This window comes from Harpia harpyja, chromosome 14, assembly GCF_026419915.1.
Source record: "Harpia harpyja isolate bHarHar1 chromosome 14, bHarHar1 primary haplotype, whole genome shotgun sequence".
Lineage (NCBI taxonomy): Eukaryota > Metazoa > Chordata > Aves > Accipitriformes > Accipitridae > Harpia > Harpia harpyja.
Window position 1 is genome coordinate 19,939,910 of NC_068953.1, and position 6,000 is coordinate 19,945,909.

Below are 6,000 nucleotides of genomic sequence, written 5' to 3' on the forward strand. Positions count from 1 at the left end.
CTAACGGCCCCTTCCAGAGCCCGGTGCAGCGTTTAGACCTCTGCAGCCAGGGCTGCGAGCTGTGTAGTAAACACTTGCAGGCTGGGAGGAACGGTGCTTGCTTTCCCGCATGGAAAGAGCTTGATCTTTGTCAATATTTAGGGACTGGATGCAGTAACCTGCCATAGTGAGTGAAGAATTCCTGGAAATAAGCACCTTGCCTTTTATTGCCGCTTTACTGCCGAGGAAGGGTTTCACTCGCTCTGCTCAGAGTGCAGAATTACGGTGGCATCCCGCAATCTAAAGGTCACAGTCTGCTGTTAATTTTTTTTTTTAAATTAATTTCTAGGTTGATACTTTACGTTTGGGTATAAATAGAAATGTTTGATGGCCAGATGGGCTATGTTCTTACAGGTGATTTTTGTTTTTTTAAGCAGGTGTGTTGCATCTAGCATTAAGGTTTGTGCAGTTGACTTAGCAGCGTGCGAGCTGCTTCCTCCGTGTGTGCGAGTGCTGCACCGAGAAAAACGTGGTTCATTGTGCGTGACCGCACTGCGAGCAGCCGGGTCCCCAATGCACTGAGGTGTCTGGATCCCTCCTGCCGTTTATCGTCTGCGGATCGCGGGGTCTGTCTGTCTGTCTTGCTTGGGAGTTGGAAAAGCCCCGACTTTTGTTTTTGTGCGTTTCAAACCTATGATTATATTGCAGTGCCCGCCCCCTTCGGGCGCAGGGGGAAATAAAGGGGGCAGGGATGGCTGGCGCTGCAATTGATTAGACTGCAATCATCACCATATTAATCCTGGTGCTGATCGGTTTTCGTCTGGTGTGTCGGGCTCACGCTGGATTGAGGATCCCTTGCATGAAATTAGCCTTCCCTTGTTTTCTGGAGTATCTCCGTAGACAGGGAGATGGTAAATGTGCCTTGGAGCCCAACCATTTTAAAAACTGCTTCCTCTCCTTCGGCGTCTGCAGAAACAGGGATGTTTCTCTACTGCATCTTGGTGCTTTAATTTCTTCTGCTGTGTGTTTTTCAACATACTCCTTGAGCTGTTGCTGTATGTCTCTCGCTTTCAGAAAGATACGCGTTGTTGGAGGGAAGGAATGGAGAGATCAATTTTCTCCATTTTAAATGTAAAGGTAAAGAATTTGGGAGCTAGAAAGGCTTTTCTAAAAGTAGTAGTTTCAGGTTGAAAAGAAAGGGAACTTCTTCGGGTGCACTGACAATGAAGCTAACTACAAAAAGAAAAAAAAAAAGAGCAAGAACTGCGTAGTCTGTAATGCATGTTGAGTAATACTGTGTTTCATTAGCCAGTGAATGCCAATTAACTCCTTGCAAATTAAGGCCCAACTTAGGCTTTTGCGTTGTAGTGTCAGGGCCAGCTAGGACTGGAGAGCTGTAGTCTGTCTTCCACGAGTTGAACTTTTGGCTAGAGCTGTTTTCAAGAGGGAAGATTAATCTCTTAAGTTTAAAAACAAAACCCCAGTGCCCTTCTTCAGGGAAGGGCTTACAAAGGATCGAGTAGTGTGGAGAAACAACAGGAGAGGAGGAGATCTGGTGTATCCTTAAACTGCTAGGATACACGCTTACCTTTTTTTTTTTTTTTTTTTTTTCTTACCTGGTACAGAACACCTTCAAATAAGAATGCTTGCCCACCTCTGGCAAGAAAATAACGCAGGAACAGTATGTTACGATTTTAGGTTCCAGTCCTCTGAAGTGTTTGAGGTTGCCACTTAGCTAAAATGACCCAATTAAGAACCTCCCAAATGAAATATCTTCTTCTGAAGAAGATCTAGGTGTTTAAATATGGGAAGATATGCTGAAAAACTTGTCTTAGCTGAATACTGCCTCTAATCGATTGTCTTTGTAGTTTACAGTTTAATAGCCTTTGTTTTCACGAGTTATTGTTGAAAGAATTTTGCTGTTAGGGGGAAAAATGATCTCCAGAGCAGATGTTTTGCATCTCTTCATATTCTTCTCTCTCCCCACAATAGTAGAAGGAAGATTAATCTTAATTTTTATTTGTTTTTCATATATACTGTGTCATAGCTAAAAGGCACTTCCATTTTCGGTCAAACAAGCAAGGCATTCCTAAATAGGAATACAAAGGAGTTACAACTGAAGGGGAGACACCCATCCCTTTAATGCTAAATAATATAAAATCTGTTTGTGGTTATGTGACAGAAGCCTCTTTAAAATGCAGGTAGCTTCAGTGGAAGGCTTCTGATTCAAAAACAGTCATTAAAAATTCTGAGATTTTCTTGAGATTTTGTTAGAACAGCATAAAAATAAAAAGACCCTTAATTAAGATAAACTATGTGCTGGTGTAACAGTGCATTTGATGTGTAAAGCTGCAACTGTTGGAGGCTGTTTCATCCTAGGGGTGGGTTTAAGATGAAGCGTAAACATGGTGTTTTCTTTCTTTTCTACCTTGAGCATGATGGGGTTTTGATTTTTACCCTTGTGTACATTTACAAAGGGGATGCCTAGAAGGGAATGGGTTAAACATTTAGAACAAAAATAACAGTTTTAGGTCTGATAATACTTCAGACTGATAGATTTCTTGTTGGATCCATTCATGTTAGCTCTGAGCTTTTGTTTGTCTATCCAGGCTGCATTTTATGTTTCTGATGTTAATAAACAGTAGCTCATGCTCTGTGTTCAATCTCTCTCCCAGGTTGCTTAGTAAAAACCCTCATGACCTCCTGAGTGTCAGTGTTACACACACCTACCTTTCACATCAGCATTTTCATATATGCGTAGTGGTTAGTCAGTGTTGTTAAATGGGAGTTGGATAATTCCTTCTCTAATTGAGGTTGTGAATAGAAAATGCCAGAGTGTTTAACGAATTGGTGTCAGTTGGGCTCACCAGAAAGAGGAGAGGAGGAAAGTGTTCAGGGAGCGATGGTGATTGGAATCCATGGGAAGGAGCAGTGAGCCAGGCACTACTTTGACTTTTTTGATAATGTTAGATTGTACTTTCAAAGCGTTTCCATACCAGAACTGGAGCAAAGGCTTGCATGACTCAGAAACTGAAAGGGTTAGGAAATGGTAGTGACTTAGCTAATATCAGGCAAAATGTGTTGAGAACGTGAGAAAGCAGAGGAATAAGTGTGGAAAGAAGATGTGTGTTAGACATTTCAGTGCTGAAGCAACATTTGAGAGAGAGAAATAGTCTGTAAAGTGAAGGGAATTTGACTTAGTACTTAAGTATGTTGTGAGAAGTGAGGAAAGGAAGGGGCTACAGAGAGCGAGAAGATAGATCAATTAGTTTGACTTCTGTACAACAGAAGGCATGATTTATTTGGTTTAATAGGGAAATCACTCAGATTTGATAAACTATTGTGTTAAGGCACAACTCCAGTCACACTGAAATTGTTTTAATCTTGAAATATACGTGCAAAATCTAGTGTTGAGGAATTTCCATGTGATGATTTTTGAATCTGTCTTCATTGGTAAAGAATTAATTTCTATCAGTATGTGTTACCTTGGGAAAAGTTGTTTCAAATCCTGTTTAATTTTCTGCTAAACTAGCATTTACTAAGAAAATTGTGGAGGAGAGTATCTTTAGTGAGGAGGATTTTTTTTTTTTAATCATCTAACATTTAGAATTAAAATACATTTCAGGGCTGAAACTATAGCTTTAAAGGACAATTTCGATTCATGTTTAACTGAAGCCTTTTTCTCTTCCCCAGTATTTTTTTTTCTTTTTACTCCGAGGTAGATTTTACCAGTGATCACTGGAACTACTAATTCAGTGAGACCAGAAGAGGCAGTTTTGTTAAATGATTAATTGAATTGTGTGTATATTCCATCTGTGTGAATTGTGAGCTACCGCAGACTTCATTGTAGAGAAGTTTGTTTATGGTCCTGAACATTGAGAGAGAGAGGAAATAATATATGCAGGAAACCTGTTTTTCTCACACTGGATATTAATTTTATGATCCCACACAGAGAACAACTTATCTGGCTCATCATCTGTAATGGCCCTGAAGTTCATAACTTACAAAATGTACTGAATTAAATTATTTAAAAAAAAATTTTCAGGAGTTCTTTAGATTATCTGTAGTTAAATTAATAAAATTCATGAACATTATTTTACTTTCTTGAAAAGGTGGTGGCTGAGAAGCAATAGCAACTTTCTGAAAAAGTTCTTTAAACTTTGGTTTATGAAATTAAATACATTGTTGTTTGGATTTTACTGTAAAGCTTTCACATTTGGAAATGCTTTGTGATGTTATTAAGTAGCAGCTGTTTTTTATTTATATGTGTGAGTGCGCACATAGGAATGGGTAAACTGCAGTTTGTTATCGAAAACTATTGTGTATGCTAAATTTTAAAAAAGCTGCAGTTTGAGTAATTGTCTCAAGAGTCTCATAATTAAAGTTGTTGCAGATTTGAGTTTCAGTTTATTTCAGGTCTTTCTGACAAAGTTGAGCTTTTAAGGTTTCTGGGCTTAGGTGGTAATGGAACATGCTGCTTTTAAGAGTTCTGGGTTCAGCAAGACTTCAGGAATGCAATGATGTGTTTGAAAGGTAGAAATACTGTTTTAGTATTTTGATATATTTGACGTATAATTTTTCTATCACTAAATTGTATAGACAGCTGCTTTGTGTAGGTTAGTTGAATTAGTTTTTATGATTTATGAAAGCCACTTTAAAAAGAATAGTTTCAAAATTTTTTTTTTATTGTACAGCAGCAGAACTCAACAAACAGTAGTTGATGAAGACGCATTTGTGGTTGTTAGCCAGCCTGTCTTGTGTGTGGTTTTTTGGGTTGTTTTTTTCCCTCTTAGCCAAGTCATGACAGGTACAATCTGGACTGATTTCTGTAGTACTGTATTTGTCTTTTTTTGTGTCCAGAACTGCCTGAGAAAAACTTTGAGGACCGGCAAATGATTAGCAACATGGAGTGTTCATTCATTTCTGTGCTCTGCAAACAGAGCTGTACCAAGTCCTCAAACTCCAAAATAGGCTCTAGTTCCTTTAGGCAGGACTTGTTGTTTTTGCAAAATAAGTTTAATAATAGTTTGGCTTATTCATTAATTAATGAGATGCATTCTGGCAAAACTGGTGTTAGCATGGTGGTGTATTGTGAAGGTTTAGCTTGCATTTATCACTGAAAGTTTTTCTTATTAACCTTTACAAATGCTAAATATGAGCAATTCCCTTAGGATATCTTCTGAGACACCAATTAACTTCTTCAATGTTGATATCCTCAAGAAGTTGCTGTTGTGGCACAAGATAACTTAAAAATGTGCTGAAAAGCAAATTTGTTATTTATTTATTTACAAATTGATTTGCGTATGACTTGTAAACTTTAATGTAATATAATTTTATTTATTTGTTAATTTTGGAATACCCAGATGTGTACATTTCCTATGATTCTGTTCCTTTCTTGGTAAGCTTGGTGGTATGAGCAGAAATAAGCATCTGTGTGTTTCAGTGACTCCCCAGATAGGTGTGTGTTTTGGTTTTTTTTTTTGGTTTTCTTTTTTTAACAAGACTGTTGTCTTTGACCTACCCAGTGAGAAGGGACCTTACACCCCAATAAAGTACTAAGATTATTCTTCCAGAGGAACAAATCCACTTAGTAAATATTTTGGGTAGAACAGCAAATGTATGCTTTTGTAGCAACACAAAGTCCTTTTAGTAATAACTTGGAGCAATAATTCATGTTGAGATTGTCACTGAAGAGAAGTGCTAACCAGGTTGCGCTTTAAGAACTTCATGCTATGCTGTTACACTTAAAAAAAAAAAAAAAAAAAAAAAAAAAAAGGGCACATTATACAAATAAGAAACTTTTTAAGCAGGAAATAGGTGAACTGCGCATGTATGTGCTTTACTGTAATAGTTTATAAAATAGGTGTGTGTCCTGCTTTTGTGAATACTCAGTTTGTGAAGATGTGTGTTTTGGGCAAGTCCAATGACCTAATGAGTTTGTTTGCTATGTGTTGCCAGTGGGGTGCATATTATTGAAATAGCTCTGTGACTAGTCAGGGCGAATGTTATCTGCAGACCTTA

The 6,000-nt window shown here is 37.9% G+C and overlaps 1 protein-coding gene across 4 annotated transcripts in view; it reads left to right on the forward strand.

The window, feature by feature from the left end:
- Positions 1 to 6,000, forward strand: part of IGF1R (insulin like growth factor 1 receptor) — a 192,814-nt gene that overhangs the window by 1,635 nt on the left and 185,179 nt on the right. The window lies entirely within an intron of this gene.